The sequence below is a fragment of the Cricetulus griseus genome, unplaced genomic scaffold (assembly GCF_003668045.3).
Source record: "Cricetulus griseus strain 17A/GY unplaced genomic scaffold, alternate assembly CriGri-PICRH-1.0 unplaced_scaffold_370, whole genome shotgun sequence".
Classification (NCBI taxonomy): Eukaryota; Metazoa; Chordata; class Mammalia; order Rodentia; family Cricetidae; genus Cricetulus; species Cricetulus griseus.
Window position 1 is genome coordinate 414 of NW_023277109.1, and position 23,584 is coordinate 23,997.

General features: G+C 46.6%; 4 non-coding genes across 4 annotated transcripts; 2 read left to right on the forward strand and 2 right to left on the reverse strand.

Moving 5' to 3' along the window:
• Positions 1–2,998: 2,998 nt before the first annotated feature.
• On the forward strand, positions 2,999–3,162 carry LOC113831801. Its single transcript, XR_003488554.1, has one exon. It is a non-coding gene; the product is annotated as a U1 spliceosomal RNA (small nuclear RNA).
• An 873-nt stretch (positions 3,163–4,035) lies between these two features.
• LOC113831966 lies at positions 4,036–4,199 on the reverse strand. Its single transcript, XR_003488555.1, has one exon. It is a non-coding gene; the product is annotated as a U1 spliceosomal RNA (small nuclear RNA).
• A 14,137-nt stretch (positions 4,200–18,336) lies between these two features.
• LOC113837917 lies at positions 18,337–18,500 on the forward strand. Its single transcript, XR_003488556.1, has one exon. It is a non-coding gene; the product is annotated as a U1 spliceosomal RNA (small nuclear RNA).
• An 869-nt stretch (positions 18,501–19,369) lies between these two features.
• LOC113831801 lies at positions 19,370–19,533 on the reverse strand. The gene has a single exon (XR_003488557.1). It is a non-coding gene; the product is annotated as a U1 spliceosomal RNA (small nuclear RNA).
• Positions 19,534–23,584: the final 4,051 nt, after the last annotated feature.

The window sequence follows — 23,584 nt, forward strand, 5'->3', positions numbered from 1 at the left end:
CCTAGGTATAGCCCGGCTTCCTGATAAGTCAGGTTATCTGTGCAGCCCGAGAGTGCTGTAAGACTCACACTCGCAGTCAACAGTCAAGACAAGAGCAGTTTCTTGCCCAATGGCTAGTTTTGCCAAATTGAAAGCAAACTCCAGGGGCTGGAGAGATGGCTCAGCGGTTAAGAGCACTGACTGTTCTTCCAGAGGTCCTGAGTTCAATTCCCAGCAACCACATGGTGGCTCACAACCACCTTGAATGAGATCTGCATGCAGGCAGAATACTGTATACATAATAAATAAATAAATAAATAAATCTTTAAAAAAATGGAGTTTCCTTGATGCCCATCATCTTCTCTGAGGCAAATGGTGCTGCCGGGAGCAGACATGTCTCATTGTCACGAAAAGCCCTATGTTAACAAAACATTTTAAATGCCATATTCTATAGGTCTTTGAAGTGTTTGAAGACCATCTATCTACCTAAAATATATCTTGACAGGCGGTGGTGGTGGTGGTGGTGGTGGTGGTGGTGGTGGTGGTACACGTCTTTAATCCCAGCACTTGGAAGGCAGAGGGCAGGCAGATCTATGGGAGTTCCAGGACAGGCTCCAAAGCTACAGAGAAAACCTGTTCCGAAAAATAAATAAATAAATAAATAAATAAATAAATAAATATCTCTAACCTCGAAAACAGAATACCTAAGATGACTAAAAGTTTGATTGTTATAGGTAACTAACTACTAGCCTTCATTTCTTTATTATCGTGACTAGTTTGTAGTAGTAACTTTCAAGGACAGGAAATTTACATTATATGGTCAAATGAGCTTCGTAGAACCAACACCTTAAACAAGAGTAGAAATTTATGTACAGCATGTTCTAACAAAAATAACCTTCAATCAGTATCGATATACAAAAATACAAGCATAGGAACGTATATACGGTTACAACAAAAATAACCTTAAATTTGTATCAGGATACAAAAATCCATACCAATGTAATATGTAAGACTAGTAGTTGCTGTTTCAGTTTAAAAGTGGAATTCAGCAATCTACCCTTTGGTCGTATCATTTCTATATCACCGCTTTTTCTTTTCAGAACAAGATCCCTGAATCTCATCTCCTTTGTTCAGTTTTTTCCCCTGACCATTACTGATAACAACTTGCAACCAACCTTACCCTAGATGATGACAAGTATCCGCAACCCACCGAATGACCAAAACCCACCCACCCCCACATCTTGGGAATGTGGGCATCATGTTCTCTAGATTGCTGCCTGTTGTCCTGGGGGTTGGGGGTGGGCGCTGCCACCTCCAGGGGAGGGAACCTGAGAAAATGGAGATAATGGTGAAGACCTGGGAGAGCTAGCCATATCCTTTGTTGCCAGTCTCTGTGTAATGGGAAAGTCCCAGCGGGAGTAGCACACGCTCGAGAGGCTGGACCATCTCAGCTAGCCGCCTTGAAATTGTCCTGAGCAGTCTGTAGTCTAAAGATGATCTGTTGGGCGGTGTTTGTCAGCTTAGCGGCTGGCCTTACCACAGTCCAGGTGGAATCGTTGTTGTGGGGCCCCCTCATCCTTTTGGAGACTTCAAAGGTCGCTGTTAGGAATGGTCATTGTTTACTGCAGAAAACTTAAAACATTTTAAAGGTCATAGGCAGCAGATCTCGGAGAGGTTGAAGGACCACCATTTGTTAAGTACATCTGGGGTACACAAATTTAATTCCTAGTTACCTGATAGAGCCTCAAGCCTGAAATCATGTACAGGAAGGTAGATGAAGCCTTTTTCAAGAACTAGTTAGTACTCCATATGACCATTAATATCATAACAGAAAATGTAAATATATGTATATATGCATATATATCTTATAAATGTTGAGATAAGACTTATACCTTAACCTCCAAGCCCTCTTTCTAGCCTCAGGGTACTTTCAAAAGGTGAGTTCGGCTCTAATGTCAACTATTCTGGCATGTTGAAGTTTCAAGACTTTTGTGAAAAACCACAGTCCAGTTCTCCTGACATGCTGGCTTCAAGTTTGAAGCATAGGCACACTGTTTTTGTTTTTCAAGTGTGGCTTCCTGTGCCTCGGTTGAGAGGCACCACCAGGGCCACACAGCATCCGGGACTGGGGGAAACACAGTGAAGGTGGAAAGGCCGGAGTCAGGTTTTTTGATTTAGCATTTTTATTTGTTTAAGTCGTTGGTGCTGAGTGAGGCTCGATCTCGCATGCTAGGCATGCCCTCTCTCACCAACCTATATAATAAAGTCCCTGCCCAAGCCGTAGTTTTGTTTGTTGTTGTTCTGAGACAGGGTCTCACTGTAGCTCTGGCTGGCCTAGAACTCACAGAGCTCACCACACACCCAGCCCTCCAGCATTAGTGTTTCATTTCTGTTTGTTTGAGAGAGGGTCTCGCTCTGTAGCTCTGGCTGTCGCGGAACTCACTATGCAGCCCCTCGCAGCCGTGACGAGAGTTAGGGTCATCAGAGAGGAGGGAACCTCAGTGGAGAACCTGCCTCCAAAAGATCAGGCTGGAGGCTGGAAAACCTGAAGGGCGTTTTCCTGATCAGCGGTGAGTGAGGGAAGGCCCAGCCCACTATGGGCGGTGCCACCCCTGGGCGGCTGGTCCTGGGTCCTTGGAGAAAGCCTGGCACGCACAGAGCTCCGAGTGCGTGATCCCCAGCAGTAGACGATGGCACACAGCTAGGATCAGACGTTTAGGGTCATCCTAGGCTACATAGAACGCTCCGGGCGGGTCGCGCGACCGAGGCACGCGGGGCGGGGCGGGGCGGGGCGGGCATATGCAGATGAGGCGGCGCGCAATGGCTGCCGGTCCCGCAGGGCTCGGAAGGCCCGGTCGCGCGTGGTGCTACACCGAGAAACGGAGCGAGATGTCGGTGGTGAGGGGCGAGGAGCGGGGTCTGGAGGTCGCGCGCGGCGAGGCGGTGTCGCGAGTACGGTGACCGTGCGTTCAAAGTGCGTTGAGCGCGAGGGAGAGCGCGCGCGGGGCGGCTGCAACTCATACTTACCTGGCAGGGGAGATACCATGATCACGAAGGTGGTTTTCCCAGGGCGAGGCTTATCCATTGCACTCCGGATGTGCTGACCCCTGCGATTTCCCCAAATGCGGGAAACTCGACTGCATAATTTGTGGTAGTGGGGGACTGCGTTCGCGCTCTCCCCTGGTCTTCTCGGTTGAAAATAAGACTCAGTTGTAGTTTCTTTTGGTCTGCAGCCAGATGCAAGGTGTCTCTTATGCCTAGCACTTGCTACGGCGGTAACACTCAACTCAGTTTGATGGTAAGGTAACTTGTGATGAGGTGGTTGAAAAGACTGCTACGGGGTGGGGTGGACCCCGAGAAGGAAATCATGGGGTTTTGGGTGAGCGAGACTTAAATCAGGGTGTTATTAACGACCCTTTCCTGCCTGTTTAAGTCCTAAGTTTAGACAAGTTAGTCTTGAAAGAAAAACAAAACATCTTGGGCCACAAATTGCAGCTAATTACTACACAGTTGACTGACAGGTTACAGAGTCTTGTCCCGTTCCCCCGGGCTGGGAATCTTTACAACCGGCAACTAGCAAAAAATGGATAGTCACCTCTTCTATGAGAGCAACCAGGCTCCAGTCGTGGTATTCCTGATTTAAGGAGTTAATTTTTGATCCAGTTTAATCCCAGCAGCACTCACGCGGTGCAGCATCGCCGAGTTCACGCCTGAAAGGGGGGGGTGGGGGTGGAGAAAGTAAGATCTGGCTTTTGCAAGGCTTTTTTTCCTTTTCATTTATCTTCTCTCCTCTTCCTTTTTCTTCCTCTCTCTTCTCTGTATAGCACTGGCTACACACTCAGGACCAGGTTGGTCCAGAAAGATTTGCCGGCCTCTGCAGACATCCTGAGAGCCACCCACCGCACACCACTAGGGATTGTCTGTCGGTCTTGTCAGTGGCAAACGGCTCCTCTGACATCTACTGTCGTGAGATGGCTTTTCCTAATATACCAACCGAAATGTTGGTACGATAAAGCACAGTGCCCTGCACGTTTTTTCTTTCAGACCAAGAAAAACCAGGGGAGAGCGCGAACGCAGTCCCCCACTACCACAAATTATGCAGTCGAGTTTCCCGCATTTGGGGAAATCGCAGGGGTCAGCACATCCGGAGTGCAATGGATAAGCCTCGCCCTGGGAAAACCACCTTCGTGATCATGGTATCTCCCCTGCCAGGTAAGTATGAGTTGCAGCCGCCCCGCGCGCGCTCTCCCTCGCGCTCAACGCACTTTAAACGCACGGTCACCGCACTCGCGACACCGCCTCGCCGCGCGCGACTTCCAGAGACCCGTCCTTGTCTCTTCGTCCCCACGCACATCACACTCCGTCACGCGGTGTTTTTCACCATGCGGGAGCAACACGCGTCCCCCCGAACCACGCGGGACCGGCAGCCATTGCGCGCCGCCTCATCTACATACGCCCCGCCCTCGGCCTGATGTCACAGGCCCGCTCTGAGCTAGGACGCACTCCGACCGGCCCTGGCCCTGAGCCTGAAGGGGCGCTCTGCGCATGGCCAGCCCTCCCCTCCCCTCCCCTCCCCCTCCCTCCCCTCCCCCTCCCCTCTCCCTCCCCTCTCCCCTCCCCTCCCCTCCCTCTTGTTTTAATTCAGTTTTAATTCAGTTGCTGCTCGGTGTGGTGGCTGCAGACCTTTAACCTCCGCATTCCAGAGGCAGAGCCAGGGAGCAGGAGGCATGGCAGAGGGAGGCAGAGAGAGGAGCTCTTAGAAATCGAGGCCCTACTTGTCTATGTCTCGAGGTCTAGGCCAACCAAGACCACATAATGAGATCCTGTTTACAAAGGAAAAAGAAGACAAATCCAGTTGCTTATCTCCTATCAACCACAGTCCTGAGTTTGAGGCTGAGGGCTTACAACCTGAGAGGAGCTGCGACCCTCCCGGCTCAGCAGGACAAGAACACCTGCGCGACAAGAGACCCAACGTTTGGCCTTGGGACTCTGGAGAAAACACATCCACTTAAGAATAAAGTAGAGGGGCTGGAGAGATGGCCCAGTGGTTAAGAGCACTGGCTGTTCTTCCAGAGGACCTGGGTTCAATGTCCAGCACCCACATGGCAGCTCACAACTGTCTTTAGCGGCCAGTTCCAGGGGATCTGATACCTTCACACCAATGCACATAAAATAAAGTTAAATAAATTAATTTTTTTTTAAAAAAAGAATAAAGTAGAAAAGGCCAGTGAGTAGATACTGATTTACTTAGTGATTTACTTCAATCAAGGCTTGTACGGCCCATTTGCCAAGCATGACTCCACTTGCTCTCTGAAACAGAGTGACCTGGAGAAATAGCTGTTAAGGTCTTTGCCCTTAGCAACCTGCTGACCTTGGGTATGCTTTTGTTAACTCTTGCTTCCTTGCCTGCCCCACCTGTGGTGGTAGAGTATAAAATAAATACAAACCGGACCTGCCCAGCATTGAAGCTTCCTTTTAGTGGCTGTCCATGTTGTGCCCAGATTTCGGAACCCCAAAAGAACCCGCCAACAAGGGAATGTAAGGAAGCCTTCCTAAAATCGACCCAATTGAGCCTGGTGGTAAAGGGCCTTTAACTCCCGTGCCCAAAGCTTGGGATCCCATCTGAGGGGTCAATACTGCACTGTAGGAGGAGCAGAGGTCCAGTCCTGTGCTTCCTGGGGTACCTCTGACAAGGTCCTGTATACAATGGGGTTTCTCCGGGGTAGGACCTGAATAGGGCGGGAAACAGGAGTATCTAGGGCTCCGTATTCCTGGGAATAAGGGGCCCAGAGCAGACCCTGACTCCCGTTTCCCGGAAGTGGCAGACAGTTACCCTGTACATCAGTCTTTGATCTACACCTATTGCCCCAATAGTGTCCCTTTTTACATCGGGGACAAAGACCTGGCCCTGGGCAAGGAGGTGCAAAAGAGTCTTTAATGGGACAATTTTTCTTAAAGTGACCCCCTTGTCCACTTCCAAAACATGACTTAAATCTGGCCCCCCTACCGATCCTCTTATTACCCTGCATGGCAGAGGCGATAACTTGTCCCATAATGTGATGTCCATCTATATCTCTACAAATTTGAATGTAATCATTGAGGCTTCTGGTCTTATGAGGCTGTAAAGCCACCTTGCAGTATTTGTTGGCACTTTCAAAAGCTAATTGTTTTACTATAGGCATGGCATTATCGGCATCCCCAAACATGCACCCTGCAAGTTGCAGGAGCCAATCCACAAACTCAGAATAGGGTTCAGATGGTCCCTGAAGGACCTTAGAAAGTTGGTCTCCTGCAGCCTTATTAGGTAAGGCTTTCCATGCTTGGCCAGCAGCCACTGAGATCTGTGCAGGGTCATAAAGAATCTGCTGGCCTAGACCTGCATAGGCTCCCATGCCAGTAAGCATTTCTAAGTTCCTTCCAGGGAAACCAGCAGCTGTGTTGTGCTGCGCTGTTTGATTACAAAGTTCTTGGTATTCACCCCTCCAGATCAAATATTCTCCCTCTGACAGCGTAGCTCGACATAATTGCTGCCAATCACTGGGGGTGCAATTCAAGGCTGCAAAGGATTCAAAAATAGCCAGAGTAAAAGGGGCATGAGGGCCGTATGCCACAACTGCCTCCTTTAGTTTTATATTCTTAAAGGTAAGAGGGGCATGCTCTCTCTGACTCTGGCCTTGGGGATTAATTGTCTCTATGACTGGGAATATCACTCCACCCCTCTGCTCTTCAGGAGGGGCTGAAGGAAGACAGAAAGAACTAGAATGCTTGGGATTATGAGCAGGGGGACACGGCTCAAGGGAGCATCTCCTAAGCTTAGGCTTTAATTTGAGGATGTCATTCTCGAATTGAAGTGCTTCACCTTCCTCAGTCTCATCCCCTGAAGAGGAGAGAGAGGACTCAGAGGAAGAAACATCAGAAGCTTGGAGTGACATAACAGACTCTTTGTCCTGAGCCTCTGCAAAAGCAGCTTTGGCTTTCTCAACCTGCTCTTTCACCTCCACATCCTCACTAAGAAGTGCCTCCTTGACCTGACACCACAGAGAAAAAGTAACAATTGATATGGCATTTGCCCCTTCTTTTTGTAATGTCCTTTGTAGGTCTCCCTTCACCTGCTCCCAATCAGGGATATTAAGGTCACCAGAGACCAAAAACCAAGGGCTGACCTCATGTACAGTTCTCAAGAAGCCTTTGCTGTCTTATGTTTGATACCGATGCCCTGTTTTTTAACAATTGGTGTAGGAAGCCGGTTCCTGCATTATCCATTACAATAATAGGTGCCTGAAGACACCACGTTGTAAATTACTTCACAGGCACTGGGTAATCTCCATTCCTTTGATCTCTGCCTATCCCGTGGCTCATTTAGCCTGAGGAGCTAAAGCCATTCATAGGGTAACACGTCCCAGGCGGCTGGTCAGCCTTTATAAGGGATGGTTTTCTTGGTTTAGTGTCTCCACTCTGGTAAGATGCATTAAAGCTTGTCTGCAGAAGGATCCGAGTGTCCCGTGTATGATTTCTTGCTGGCGAGAAATACAAATTGGACCAGTTGGTCCCCCATAATTTGGTTTCCTTTTTAAGATACATCCTTTGATTTTTCCAAAGATTGTAGTCTCTCAGCCTATTTCCAAGGGGCATGTGGTTTTCACCGATGGTTCTTCAAAGGGTACAGCTGTAGTTGTATCTTTTCCCATCATAAGACAGCCAGAATCGCTGCAGCTTCTGCCCAAATGGCCGAACTCTTAGCCTTGGCCATGGCTCTGCAGCTCTTCCCCACAGTTGGTCCCCCATAAGAGAGTAAGAACTAGCAGCACCCATGTTCAATACACCCTCTCCTTACCTTATTGAAAATGCTGGTAAGCCTTCACGGGTGATCCTTCAGCGTCTTCACTTCTTTCCCTATCTCGGTGGGACCTCCACTTGTAGCGCCTGCCTACAACACTTCCACAGTATAGGGCGAGGGGCTTGAGGATTCAAATAAAGACAAGACAGCAGGTCTTTCTTGCAGGGAGAATGCCCTTTACTCCAACAAGAGTGGGGGCTTATATACCAGTCAGCAGGGATGGTGGAAAACTACCCAGATCACAAGTTCAGGTTCCCTGGCCCATCAGGCAATCCTGAATGGGCGAATAACAGGATAACAGGAACTTGCACTCAGGCTTTCAAGGAAGGAAGAAAACAGGATGTACCTGCTAGGTAAGCTCCTAGTCACAAGCTGGTCAGCAGACCCCTATGGGGGAAGGGCCCAACAGATTCTCTGGACTTCCTCAGTGTCTGTTGTTATGCCCCCCTTTTCACTTCTGATTTTGTTAATTTGCATGTTCTCTCTCTGCCTTTTGATTAGTTTGGATAAAGGTTTATCTATCTTGTTAATTTTTTCGAAGAACCTACTCTCTGTTTCATTGATTCTTTGTATTGTTTTCTTTGTTTCTACTTTATTGATTTCAGCCCTCAATTTGATTATTTCCTGGCATCAACTCCTCCTGGATAATTTCTTTGTTTCTTCCTCAACTGGTGATTAATGCAACTGAACAGTGTTCAATTTCCATGAGTTTGTAGTTTTTCTGCAATTTGTGTTATTGAATTCTAACTTTAAGCTATGGTGATCCCATAAGATACAGGGGGTCATTGCAATTGTTTTTTGTATCTGTTGAGGTTTACTTTGTTGCCGAGTATGTGGTCGATTTTAGAGAAGGTTCCATGTGTTGCTGAGAAGAAAGTATTTGGATGGAATCTTGTGTTTGGATGGAATGTTCTATAGATGTCTGTTAAACACAATTGGGTCATAACTTCTGTTAGTTCCTTTGTCTCTTTGCTAAGTTTCTGTCTGGTAGTCCTATCCAGTGGTGAGAGTAGGGTGTTGAAGTCTTCCACTGTAAGTGTGTGGGGTTTTATGTGTGATTTGTGTTTTAGTAATGTTTCTTTTATGAATGTACTTGTGCATGGGCATCGATGTTCAGAATTGAGACTTCATCTTGATGGACTTTTCCTTTGATGAATATGAAATGCCCTTCTTCATCTCTTTTGATTCATTTTAGTTTGTAGTCTAATTTTTTAGATATTAGGATAGCCACACCAGCTGTTTCTTAAGTCCATTTGATTGGAAAATCTTTTCCGAACCATTTACTCTGAGGTAATGTCTGTCTTTGAAGTTAAGGTGTTTTTCTGACCCGTGCCGCAGGTCCAGTCATTCAGGGTTCCGAAGGGGGGCTGCCTGAAAGAGTCATGGGCAAGAGAAAGAAAGGAGACCAAGCGGCGAGAGAAAAGACAAGAGTCCATCTATGCAATGTCAAGGTCTCGATTTATTGGGGCTTAGAGTGGGCTTAAATAGCCCTGCAACAATAGAATTGGGGGGGGAATAACAGAAGGAACATCAGGTATTTGCTGGGACTGGAACATTCTTCTTATCAGCCGGAACATCTAGTGGTCTTCCTTGGAACAGCGAACAGAAAAGCCCCAGACCCTTTCTCGGAACAGAAGCAGTTAGCAGTTCCGCTTGGCCAAACCGTATCTAATTACAGGTTACAGGAGGCTCACAGAGCTGGCTTTAAGCCGAAAACTTAAAGGTCATTAAAAGGCTTACAAAGGTGGGCTTTAAGTCACATAGTTTTGGGCCCATGGAGGTGAGGACTAGGCCACAGGTAGCATTCTTAGGGGGTCTTTGTTCATGACCATCTCTGTCTTAGGTTAGTTGGACCTTGCCACCTCACTGACTTTACCCGTCTTCGGGTGATAAAAAAACCCGCCATCCAGGAGTCCCATGTCTTAGGTTAGTCAAGGAGGGAAGGAAGTTGCCCGCCATCGAGGCGGCCATTTGTACCCGGAGCTACCAGTGTTGCATGCCTAGGGATGGCAAGTTTGGCTCTAAAGCCTGTGACTAGGCCTTTAGCAATTTAGAAAAATTAAGCCTCTCTTGATGGCCCAAAGGGTTGCCTGGTTCGCTCTGCTCGTTACGCTGCTCATCACCTGGGTTCTGGATCCGGTGATACTGTACAGAGACAAAATCTTTAGGGAGAAGTGAATCTATCTGACTTTTTATAAAGCGATTCATTCTTTGGAGGGCCCACAGGCCAAAAGAAATCATCAGCAATAGTCCTATAAGAGATCCCAGGAGAGATGGTAGCAAAGTAGAAAGCCAGGGGGAGGTTGAAAACCAATTTTTATACCAGGACTCTTGTTGCTCTCTTTGTTTCTTTCTATCCTCTAGATTTTTCTTTATTTTTTTCTATACTATCTTGTACTAACCCAGTTTTATCTTTGTAAAAACAGCACTCTTCTTTGAGAGCTGCACAGAGTCCGCCTTCTTTGAGGAAAATCAAATCCAGTCCTCTCCTGTTTTGCAGTACCACTTCTGACAGGGAGACCAGAGAGTCCTTTAAATTTTGAAGTCCTGTTTGCAGTTCTTTTATATCTTTATCTACTGCTTGGGACAATTGAGTCAAATGTGCATATTGCTGTTTGGAAGTTATTAGGGAAGCTATTCCTGTCCCGGCTCCAGCTGCCCCTAAGCCCAGCATGACAGCTAAGGTGATGGCTGAAATGGGCTCTCTCTTGTGACCGGGCCTCTCCTCCCAGCTAGGGATCAGCTCCTCCGGGGCATGTACTGTTAGGCAGGGCAACAGCCGTACCAAAACGCATTAATCTTTACTCTCTATAAACTGAAGGGTGGAGATAAAAGTGGTGGGTCCCTAAGAGCAAGCAAGGTAGGTTGATTGGGGAGCAGCCACATAAAAGAAAGTTTGATTTTAATGAGACAAATGTCTCATTACAAATGGATTGTAAGGGAATTGGAAGCAGTATACGGGGTCCTAAAATACAAGTACCAAGACCTGAGATTTAAGTGAGTGTGAGTCCTTGCTTATTGGGGGACCATCTCAATTGGTTGGTATCATTAGTAAAAGTGAGATTATTAAATTCTGCAATACCTTCATAAAAAGGTGGTATGGGAGAAAAGCATATCCAGCATTCCTGGTAATTGGAGTCATTAAAAGACTGGAGGGTCATGGCAGAAGCATTTACCATGGATTTAAGGCCTGAGAATTCCAGTCCTTTAGGACTGTGGGGGTTTTTATAGTCATCAGCTCAGAATCTAATGCCTCTAGGCGATGGTAGTGGACCAAAACCAATTTTTTGAAGATGGCGTCAATCTTAACCAGACTTAATGAATCTGGTTAGTTTTTGAAAAGGTAGAGGTGACAATTTAAGTAGTTAATCTAGTAGAACAGGCAAGGTAGGAATTATTAAGTGCCTGCAATTCCCTGATAAAGGGGAGGGGTGGAAGAATAGCAGACCCTACCGTCCTCTATAAGGGAGTGGTTGGCTTGATGAGAGGCCTGAACAGTAGGGTTAATTAAGGATAGAATAAGGTCAGCGGAGGAGGGAGGTCCTGGGGGGAAAAATGATCAGGGGTTCCCTAGTCTGGAGAGGCCCCACATAAATCATAATGCACATAAATCAACTATCAGGGGGGAATAGGAGGGGGTGGTCGTAATAGTTGTGGAAGCATTGGCAGCATCATTGGCTTGGTTGAGGATCATCCAGGTGTAGTTGTAGATCTGATAAGGGCTTCCAGAGGCAATGGCAATTGAAGGAGGGAACACACAAGTAGCCAAAAAGACAGCATCTTTTATATAGAATTAAGCAGAATTAGAAGGCTTCTCAGGGGCTTCCTCTGGGTGGATTATTTAGTTTTAAAAGGCATTTAGGCAACCATCTAGCATTATTGGTCTGAGTATCAAAATTCCATGCATGTCCTTTTCCCCAAATGAGGACCGGATCTGGTCCGTGCCGCTTGTAAGTTAGGGGATCTTTCCATAAGGCTTGAGTATAATTTTGAGCCATTGATGGATGTCAGAGGCTATCCTCGGCTGATTAAGGCATGCCCCACCACTGCCTGGCTTGTGGGCTAGCCTCATGTCTCACCGCTGCTACAGAAGCACGGAGGCAGGCGTTTCACACCCCCAAGTCAGCGGCATGCTGCGTCCCCAAAGGCCCAGCGGTCCCTGCTGCTATGGGCTCGGCAGGCAGGTCCACGCACACATGCTGGGCAGGACTAGGCCACATGGGCTGTCCGGTAGCACAGGTCTTGGGAATTAAGCACAAAATTGCTGGAAAGCTTTGTTAGTATATCCAGACCCATTATCTGTTTTTATAACTTTTGGCATTCCCATGTAAGCAAAACATCTTAAACAGTGACTTATAACATGCCTGGTGGCTTCTCCTGTTTGTGGAGTGGCACATTTTTAACTTGCCAAACTCTGTAATGTGAGTCACATCCATTCGCCATAAATGGTTGGGGAGCAGGCCTTGAGGATTCATCCTTAAATTAGCCATAGCCATATTGTGGACCTATTCCTCATTGTTTGATGATTTGACCAGCAGTCTCTCTGGTTAAGCCAAATTTCTTACTTAGACTTTTGCTATTATGAAGTTACAAGCCTGTTGAGCTTTTTCTATTTGAGGCAAATCAACTGATTTTGTTAATCAGATAATTCATTCCATTTGGCTAGTAATCAGGGAAAGGCCTATTTAGTAGGCTCCCATTGTGACCCATAAACATGGCAATTCTCTTAGGTGAATAACATTTTGAATTTGCTCAAATTAATCTAATATTGGATCCTATGTATGGAATTGTCTCTATTACCATAAGATCCTTGAAGACATAATGACTATCAGTATATAAATTAAATGAATTATTTACCAGGATTTAAAAGACCATTATAACAGCTTGCAGTTTAATTATTTGAGCTGAAGCCAGAGCTGTCTGCTCTATCTATTTCTTTCTATTAATAACCTATATAAGTGACTCTCCCAATAGAACCATTGGTAAAAATTAGCATAGCATATTTTTATAGGACTAATTTTGGAAATATAAAAGATGCATTAGTGCAAATTGTAACAGTTCATGAGCTAGAAACTGATTATTAATTCTTCCTGAAAACTGAGCAAAGACAATCACCCATAAGTCATTGTTCTGAAACCATCAATTAAACTGTTGCTTAGAGTAGGAGACATGTATCATACTTGGTTCTCTTCTAAAATACTTTCTAAAATATTGAACGAATGCGAATTCGGGTGTCAGCAATATTGGGGAAGCTGCACAACCCAGCAAGGGTTACAGGCTCCTTATATAGAAAAAAACTGCAGATCAGCATACAGGCAAGGGGCATAAAGTGATTGATTACAAAGTATGATCTCATGTTAGATTGGTCACCCAGGTGTGACTTGCTTTTCTACAAAGGAAAAACCATAGAACGTACCCTGGAAAGTCCTTGATTATCTGTTGGCCAGTCAGGTGTGACCCAAAGAGGATTGTCTTGGCGATTGCCCCCGTCTAAACCATAGGATGTGCCCGGGGTTGGGGCCAACCCCCTTGTAATGGGCCAAGGCCTGTGGGAAACTTTTTCTCTCTCTGTGAACTAAAATCTTTTAAAACTTTTTCTCTCAGCAAACTAAAATATTTCATTCCCCCATCTTTTTTTGTGAGGTTTTAATCCTAAAACCCATGGTCCTGCTTATTGCCTGAGAGCCTGATATTGCTGATTAAGAACTAGGGTTTGGGTTATGGGTAAGCATTCTTTAATAAATCGGAGTAGGTGATTAAGAATGTATAGCCCAGAAGTAAGCAGCAGTAAAAGAATAAGTAGGGGTCCTAAGAGGGTGGAGATTCCTTTAAAACAGCCTTGTTGGGACTCCCGTTCCTTTCACCGATGGTTGAGTCTTTCTCTGAGCTTGGCCATGGAATCCCTAATAACTCCAGAATGGTTAACATAGAAACAGCACTCCTCTTTTAGGGCAGCATAGAGCAATCATGGAATTGTTGTCTCTCCAGCGTCCCCATCAGAGAGTGAGAGATATTGGCATTCCCCCATGTAAGGGAGTTTCTTTTGACTTAGCATTTCAACCAGGGAAAATGGGCGATGCATTCTTTTCCATGCTACTTCCTGCTGACTTTGGGACGAAGTTAGGGACCCAAGAAGGCTGAAATGCTAGTCAAAAGCAAAAAAAAAAAAAAAAAAAAAAAAAAAAAAAAGGGAATTTAGGCCTATACGGCATTTCTGTACCATGTAGGCTAATGCTGAATCGCCTCCTCTAATTATAGAACTTGTCTACCTTTCTAGTTAGCTGTTTGGGTATATCTGGATCATTATCTCCTTATAGAATTTTACTTAAAGGATTTAAATCATCATTAGATGTCCCAAAAAGGGTACTTAACCAATGTTTTATAACAATTTCTAAAAAACTCATTTAAAGATTTTTAAAGTATCTTTTCCAATTGCTATCTATTAAGCCTTAATTTCTTTAGAATATAACATATGTCTTTAACAGTTCTCTAGATTTATTTAGAGTTTCTGAGTAGCCTTTTCTAATCTAACCTTCGAGGCTGACAAGCTGATAAGCCCTTATTTGCATGTTAGCTGACCTGTCAAGCTGTGAATCTAACAGGTTGGCTCTTTTGTGAGGCTTCTCATAAATCCTTCTCAAAATGATGCATTAACCCTTATTTTCTAGATGTCCTTTTTTAACCATAAAAATTTAGTAAGACCTATATCCTCTCATCTGCCAAATTTTATAGTATCATAGATTACTCATATCTCTAAGCTAATGCTATAAACTTTTGCTAACTTTTTAATTGACTATCTCCTAGGGCTCAAATCATAATTTTTCCTGTTAAGACATTGACTCATTAACTGGATGCTCTTTTTGACTCTATTAAAGTGATTTTGATATTTTTAAAACAATATCCAAGGCAATGTAAATATCTCTAATCATATCCAAGGCAATTTAGGCATTTCCATTCATCCGCATTCATAAATTCACAATCACATCACGCATCCAGGTGTGGCCACACCGTTCATTCATAACTTGCATACGTCTCACATTTCTCCTTTTGCCTAGGTTATGATCAATTTGTAGAAAAGAAAAATCCCTAATTGGAATTTTTAACATAGTAGCTTATAGTCAATCATTGAAACATGAGCATCCAAAATTTGAACAATTCTAAGCTTAAATATGTTGCCTTTTCTTTTCTATAAGTCTCAAAAACAGTTTCTGTCTGGCTGTATCAATAGCACTTATATACATTAATTAGCCATCAACCATGGTGACATCTCCCAAGGCTGTAAGTTGCAGCCCCCAAGCTTGACCGCCTCTAAGAAATGCTGCCAGCAAAGAGCAGACCAGTGAGTCCTCCGTGGCTTGCAAGTATGCAGAGCCCCAGGAGGGTGAGAGCTGGGGCTGAGGGAATTGGGGAAGGTCAGTCATTGGCTTCTGTACATGACAATGGTCTCGACTTCTGAAGGAAGTCTTTAACAGTCAGCAAGAGGCAAGACCTCTCACCAACGAGTTCAGGGCTCTGAATGACGTCCCTGAGAAGAGCCCAATAATTAAGAATAACTTCAGGAACATTTTTTTGGGGGGGTGGTTTAACTCATACATCTTACCTAAATCTCTCCCAACCTTTTCCCAGGTCTGGGGAGCTATGTCTGGTCCCATTAAAATCAAACATAGACAAGCTTTATTAATAAAACAGAAAAAATGGACTAAATCTTTCTTTTTAACTCATTTCTTTTTATCTTCTCCTTTTTAATTTTTACTCCTTTTTATCTTTCTTTTTTAACTCTTATTCCTTTCTCCCTGAATGCTATTTTGAACTCTGTTATGAATTTTAACCCCTTACTAATGAAAGTACCCATGGCATTTGGACGGCAATGATTGGTACCTTACCTCCACCTGGAGAGAGCTCCAGTTTAGCTGTCTACAGGATCCTCTTTGTCCCGGGCTGTCTTTTCGCCGTCTGACAGCTGACCATACTTCGGGTCCCTGTTCAGGCACCACTTGACCTGTCCCGCAGATCAGTCATTCAGGGTTCCGAAGGGGGGCTGCCTGAAAGAGTCATGGGCAAGAGAAAGAAAGGAGACCAAGCGGCGAGAGAAAGGACAAGAGTCCGTCTGTGCAATGTCAAGGTCTCGATTTATTGGGGCTTAGAATGGGCTTAAATAGCCCTGCAACAATAGAATTGGGGGGAATAACAGAAGGAACATCAGCTATTTGCTGGGACTGGAACATTCTTCTTATCAGCCGGAACATCTAGTGGTCTTCCTTGGAACAGCGAACAGAAAAGCCCCAGACCCTTTCTCGGAACAGAAGCAGTAAGTGGGCTAGGATTGTGGTCTTATTCTTGATCAGTAGGATTGCCAACAGTCCATTTGGCTTCTGTTAGATCAAAATTGATCAAGGCAACACGGAAATGAGAGAAGGAGCTCTACAGGCGCAAAATCGTACACCTTGCCCCTTCTTTGTCTCTTCCCTTTATTTTTGAGGCAGGAACTGTCTATGTAGGTCTGGCTGTCCTGGAACCCACTGTGTAGACCAGACTGGACTTGAATTCACACAGATCATCCTGATTCTGCCTCGTGAGTGCTGCTGGGATTAATTCGTCCACCACAACTGATCCCCCCACCCCAACCTGACACCAGAATTGTCCTTTGATCAGAACAACTGAAGGACAGTGGTCTCTCCTGGGGAGTGGAGACTGTGCATCAGAGAAAAGGACGTTGGGAAAGGAAAGCTTCATCAGCGTGTTGCGGGGAACTTTCTAGAATAAGCACCCCAACACCAGTGAGAGTGGAAGAGAGATGTCACCAGAATCCAGGATGAAAAGGGGAAATTAGTTAAAGTCTAATGCCCAGACTCCAAAGCCCAAAAAGAAAACTCGGAGTTCCCAAAAGGCAGCTCAGCAGACAAGGTTAAACAAAGGTCCACAGGACTCAAGCCCTTAGACCAGATACCACACCCTAGAATGGTGTCCACATTCCTCTGGTCCAAAGAGGATCAGATATCAATTGTAGAAGTCCCCAGCCCAGGAGACAAATAGCAAACTCATTTCCTCTGCAGCATCCTGCTTAATTGCACCTTGCCTGAAGCATACAATCTTTGTCCTGTCCTGGGTAACCACAGAAGTTTTGTGATCTTGAGGCTTCCAGACCTACAGTTTTCCTTATAAAAACACCCCTCAGTCGAAAGTGGGCACTCCATTTGTTCCCAAACAATTGGGGTCCTTGCTGCAGCCCCTATCCTCGAGTCAATAAAGAAAACTTTGTCCTTGCATTCCCTTGTTGGCGGGTTCTTTTGGGGTTCCGAAATCTGGGCACAACATGGACAGCCACTAAAAGGAAGCTTCAATGCTGGGCAGGTCCGGTTTGTATTTATTTTATACTCTACCACCACAGGTGGGGCAGGCAAGGAAGCAAGAGTTAACAAAAGCATACCCAAGGTCAGCAGGTTGCTAAGGGCAAAGACCTTAACAGCTATTTCTCCAGGTCACTCTGTTTCAGAGAGCAAGTGGAGTCATGCTTGGCAAATGGGCCGTACAAGCCTTGATTGAAGTAAATCACTAAGTAAATCAGTATCTACTCACTGGCCTTTTCTACTTTATTCTTTTTTTAAAAAAAAATTAATTTATTTAACTTTATTTTATGTGCATTGGTGTGAAGGTATCAGATCCCCTGGAACTGGCCGCTAAAGACAGTTGTGAGCTGCCATGTGGGTGCTGGACATTGAACCCAGGTCCTCTGGAAGAACAGCCAGTGCTCTTAACCACTGGGCCATCTCTCCAGCCCCTCTACTTTATTCTTAAGTGGATGTGTTTTCTCCAGAGTCCCAAGGCCAAACGTTGGGTCTCTTGTCGCGCAGGTGTTCTTGTCCTGCTGAGCCGGGAGGGTCGCAGCTCCTCTCAGGTTGTAAGCCCTCAGCCTCAAACTCAGGACTGTGGTTGATAGGAGATAAGCAACTGGATTTGTCTTCTTTTTCCTTTGTAAACAGGATCTCATTATGTGGTCTTGGTTGGCCTAGACCTCGAGACATAGACAAGTAGGGCCTCGATTTCTAAGAGCTCCTCTCTCTGCCTCCCTCTGCCATGCCTCCTGCTCCCTGGCTCTGCCTCTGGAATGCGGAGGTTAAAGGTCTGCAGCCACCACACCGAGCAGCAACTGAATTAAAACAAAGAGGGGAGGGGAGGGGAGGGGAGGGCTGGCCATGCGCAGAGCGCCCCTTCAGGCTCAGGGCCAGGGCCGGTCGGAGTGCGTCCTAGCTCAGAGCGGGCCTGTGACATCAGGCCGAGGGCGGGGCGTATGCAGATGAGGCGGCGCGCAATGGCTGCCGGTCCCGCGGGGCTCGGAGGGACGCGTCCAGCTCCCGCATGGTGAAAAACACCGCGTGACGGAGTGTGATGTGCGTGGGGACGAAGAGACAAGGACGGGTCTCTGGAGGTCGCGCGCGGCGAGGCGGTGTCGCGAGTGCGGTGACCGTGCGTTTAAAGTGCGTTGAGCGCGAGGGAGAGCGCGCGCGGGGCGGCTGCAACTCATACTTACCTGGCAGGGGAGATACCATGATCACGAAGGTGGTTTTCCCAGGGCGAGGCTTATCCATTGCACTCCGGATGTGCTGACCCCTGCGATTTCCCCAAATGCGGGAAACTCGACTGCATAATTTGTGGTAGTGGGGGACTGCGTTCGCGCTCTCCCCTGGTTTTTCTTGGTCTGAAAGAAAGAACGTGCAGGGCACTCTGTGCTTTATCGTACTAACATTCGGTTGGATATTAGGAGCCATCTCACGACAGTAGATGTCAGAGGAGCCGTTTGCCACTGACAAGACGACAGACAATCCCTAGTGGTGTGCGGTGGGTGGCTCTCAGGATGTCTGCAGAGGCCGGCAAATCTTTCTGGACCAACCTGGTCCTGAGTGTGTAGCCAGTGCTATACAGAGAAGAGAGAGGAAGAAAAAGGAAGAGGAGAGAAGATAAATGAAAAGGAAAAAAAGCCTTGCAAAAGCCAGATCTTACTTTCTCCACCCCCACCCCCCCCTTTCAGGCGTGAACTCGGCGATGCTGCACCGCGTGAGTGCTGCTGGGATTAAACTGGATCAAAAATTAACTCCTTAAATCAGGAATACCACGACTGGAGCCTGGTTGCTCTCATAGAAGAGGTGACTATCCATTTTTTGCTAGTTGCCGGTTGTAAAGATTCCCAGCCCGGGGGAACGGGACAAGACTCTGTAACCTGTCAGTCAACTGTGTAGTAATTAGCTGCAATTTGTGGCCCAAGATGTTTTGTTTTTCTTTCAAGACTAACTTGTCTAAACTTAGGACTTAAACAGGCAGGAAAGGGTCGTTAATAACACCCTGATTTAAGTCTCGCTCACCCAAAACCCCATGATTTCCTTCTCGGGGTCCACCCCACCCCGTAGCAGTCTTTTCAACCACCTCATCACAAGTTACCTTACCATCAAACTGAGTTGAGTGTTACCGCCGTAGCAAGTGCTAGGCATAAGAGACACCTTGCATCTGGCTGCTGACCGGAAGAAGCTACAACTGAGTCTTATTTTCAACCGAGAAGACCAGGGGAGAGCGCGAACGCAGTCCCCCACTACCACAAATTATGCAGTCGAGTTTCCCGCATTTGGGGAAATCGCAGGGGTCAGCACATCCGGAGTGCAATGGATAAGCCTCGCCCTGGGAAAACCACCTTCGTGATCATGGTATCTCCCCTGCCAGGTAAGTATGAGTTGCAGCCGCCCCGCGCGCGCTCTCCCTCGCGCTCAACGCACTTTGAACGCACGGTCACCGCACTCGCGACACCGCCTCGCCGCGCGCGACCTCCAGACCCCGCTCCTCGCCCCTCACCACCGACATCTCGCTCCGTTTCTCGGTGTAGCACCACGCGCGACCGGGCCTTCCGAGCCCTGCGGGACCGGCAGCCATTGCGCGCCGCCTCATCTGCATATGCCCCGCCCCGCCCCCCGCCCCGCGTGCCTCGGTCGCGCGACCCGCCCGGAGCGTTCTATGTAGCCTAGGATGACCCTAAACGTCTGATCCTAGCTGTGTGCCATCGTCTACTGCTGGGGATCACGCACTCGGAGCTCTGTGCGTGCCAGGCTTTCTCCAAGGACCCAGGACCAGCCGCCCAGGGGTGGCACCGCCCATAGTGGGCTGGGCCTTCCCTCACTCACCGCTGATCAGGAAAACGCCCTTCAGGTTTTCCAGCCTCCAGCCTGATCTTTTGGAGGCAGGTTCTCCACTGAGGTTCCCTCCTCTCTGATGACCCTAACTCTCGTCACGGCTGCGAGGGGCTGCATAGTGAGTTCCGCGACAGCCAGAGCTACAGAGCGAGACCCTCTCTCAAACAAACAGAAATGAAACACTAATGCTGGAGGGCTGGGTGTGTGGTGAGCTCTGTGAGTTCTAGGCCAGCCAGAGCTACAGTGAGACCCTGTCTCAGAACAACAACAAACAAAACTACGGCTTGGGCAGGGACTTTATTATATAGGTTGGTGAGAGAGGGCATGCCTAGCATGCGAGATCGAGCCTCACTCAGCACCAACGACTTAAACAAATAAAAATGCTAAATCAAAAAACCTGACTCCGGCCTTTCCACCTTCACTGTGTTTCCCCCAGTCCCGGATGCTGTGAGGCCCTGGTGGTGCCTCTCAACCGAGGCACAGGAAGCCACACTTGAAAAACAAAAACAGTGTGCCTATGCTTCAAACTTGAAGCCAGCATGTCAGGAGAACTGGACTGTGGTTTTTCACAAAAGTCTTGAAACTTCAACATGCCAGAATAGTTGACATTAGAGCCGAACTCACCTTTTGAAAGTACCCTGAGGCTAGAAAGAGGGCTTGGAGGTTAAGGTATAAGTCTTATCTCAACATTTATAAGATATATATGCATATATACATATATTTACATTTTCTGTTATGATATTAATGGTCATATGGAGTACTAACTAGTTCTTGAAAAAGGCTTCATCTACCTTCCTGTACATGATTTCAGGCTTGAGGCTCTATCAGGTAACTAGGAATTAAATTTGTGTACCCCAGATGTACTTAACAAATGGTGGTCCTTCAACCTCTCCGAGATCTGCTGCCTATGACCTTTAAAATGTTTTAAGTTTTCTGCAGTAAACAATGACCATTCCTAACAGCGACCTTTGAAGTCTCCAAAAGGATGAGGGGGCCCCACAACAACGATTCCACCTGGACTGTGGTAAGGCCAGCCGCTAAGCTGACAAACACCGCCCAACAGATCATCTTTAGACTACAGACTGCTCAGGACAATTTCAAGGCGGCTAGCTGAGATGGTCCAGCCTCTCGAGCGTGTGCTACTCCCGCTGGGACTTTCCCATTACACAGAGACTGGCAACAAAGGATATGGCTAGCTCTCCCAGGTCTTCACCATTATCTCCATTTTCTCAGGTTCCCTCCCCTGGAGGTGGCAGCGCCCACCCCCAACCCCCAGGACAACAGGCAGCAATCTAGAGAACATGATGCCCACATTCCCAAGATGTGGGGGTGGGTGGGTTTTGGTCATTCGGTGGGTTGCGGATACTTGTCATCATCTAGGGTAAGGTTGGTTGCAAGTTGTTATCAGTAATGGTCAGGGGAAAAAACTGAACAAAGGAGATGAGATTCAGGGATCTTGTTCTGAAAAGAAAAAGCGGTGATATAGAAATGATACGACCAAAGGGTAGATTGCTGAATTCCACTTTTAAACTGAAACAGCAACTACTAGTCTTACATATTACATTGGTATGGATTTTTGTATCCTGATACAAATTTAAGGTTATTTTTGTTGTAACCGTATATACGTTCCTATGCTTGTATTTTTGTATATCGATACTGATTGAAGGTTATTTTTGTTAGAACATGCTGTACATAAATTTCTACTCTTGTTTAAGGTGTTGGTTCTACGAAGCTCATTTGACCATATAATGTAAATTTCCTGTCCTTGAAAGTTACTACTACAAACTAGTCACGATAATAAAGAAATGAAGGCTAGTAGTTAGTTACCTATAACAATCAAACTTTTAGTCATCTTAGGTATTCTGTTTTCGAGGTTAGAGATATTTATTTATTTATTTATTTATTTTTCGGAACAGGTTTTCTCTGTAGCTTTGGAGCCTGTCCTGGAACTCCCATAGATCTGCCTGCCCTCTGCCTTCCAAGTGCTGGGATTAAAGACGTGTACCACCACCACCACCACCACCACCACCACCACCACCACCACCACCAAAGATATATTTTAGGTAGATAGATGGTCTTCAAACACTTCAAAGACCTATAGAATATGGCATTTAAAATGTTTTGTTAACATAGGGCTTTTCGTGACAATGAGACATGTCTGCTCCCGGCAGCACCATTTGCCTCAGAGAAGATGATGGGCATCAAGGAAACTCCATTTTTTTAAAGATTTATTTATTTATTTATTTATTATGTATACAGTATTCTGCCTGCATGCAGATCTCATTCAAGGTGGTTGTGAGCCACCATGTGGTTGCTGGGAATTGAACTCAGGACCTCTGGAAGAACAGTCAGTGCTCTTAACCGCTGAGCCATCTCTCCAGCCCCTGGAGTTTGCTTTCAATTTGGCAAAACTAGCCATTGGGCAAGAAACTGCTCTTGTCTTGACTGTTGACTGCGAGTGTGAGTCTTACAGCACTCTCGGGCTGCACAGATAACCTGACTTATCAGGAAGCCGGGCTATACCTAGGGCAGCTTGGTGGCTGGAGCCACAATAGGACAGCTCAGCCCTGGAGGGAGAGGTATCCTAACTTGTCCGGAAGTTGAGAGATAGCTGAAGCTGGGGAGCAGTGGGGCATGGTCTCCCTGCAGGTTATAGCAACCCTGCTCCTCTCCTAGAGAGAGCTATTACAGCTGGGCTTTGCTTGAGGCCCCCTCCCCCTTAAGGGGGCCTCCTGGCAGAGTTCTGCTGCTGCTGCTTCTCTCTGACCCAAGGTGTTGCTTCTTCTGATTCACTCTGCTAAAGGGGAAACCCCTGCAGAAATATAGCTATCTCCTCCAGCTCTGGCAGAAAAGTTACTTTTTTCTGCTCAGCCTTGCTCAACCCCGCCCCCCACCCCCTGCCCCCCAAGGGAATCTCTCAGCAAGGTTTTTGCTGCTCAGTCCCCCTAAGGGATGTCTCAGAAAGGTTCTTCTATTCTGCACTGGGGAATGAAGTTCTTCACCCAAGACTCTTTTGAGAAAGAGATTTCTTTGGGAAGGAGGAGTCCAGGAAGGTGGCTGACTCTGTCAGGGTGGAAAAACACAGCCCACAACTGAGCAGGCAGAGGAGACCTATATAGCGTTTCTTAGGGATAGATATTTCCCAGGGAGAAGATTTTTCTGCTCAGGGATTGGTTGTTTTTCCTGCTCAGGCATTGGTTAGTTCAGTTGGTCAGGGGCCAAAGTGTGTTTCTTTGGCTCTGGTTTCAGAGTCAGGGTATGTTTGTTAGTTTCTAGATTCAGGGCTAGGGTGGTTCTTTCACTGACTGGCTCTGGGTTCAGGGCCAGCCTGCTAGATTTCCTGCTCAGGAACTGGTTGGTTTCTTTTGCTGGCACTTTTACTCTACATTGACAGGACAAGCAGGACACAAAGGAAAAAGACTGTTGAACTTTGCCAAGATTAGGCAAGTCAGTCTTTCAAAAACTTCCTGCTTCACAGAAAAATCTGTCAGATATTCTAGGCCTGTGGGCTAAAGACGGATGCTCCAAAAGTGCAGATGAACCTTGGGTGACTCCAGGCAAGAGCTAGTGGGACAAGCCTCAGCTAATGCCAAGC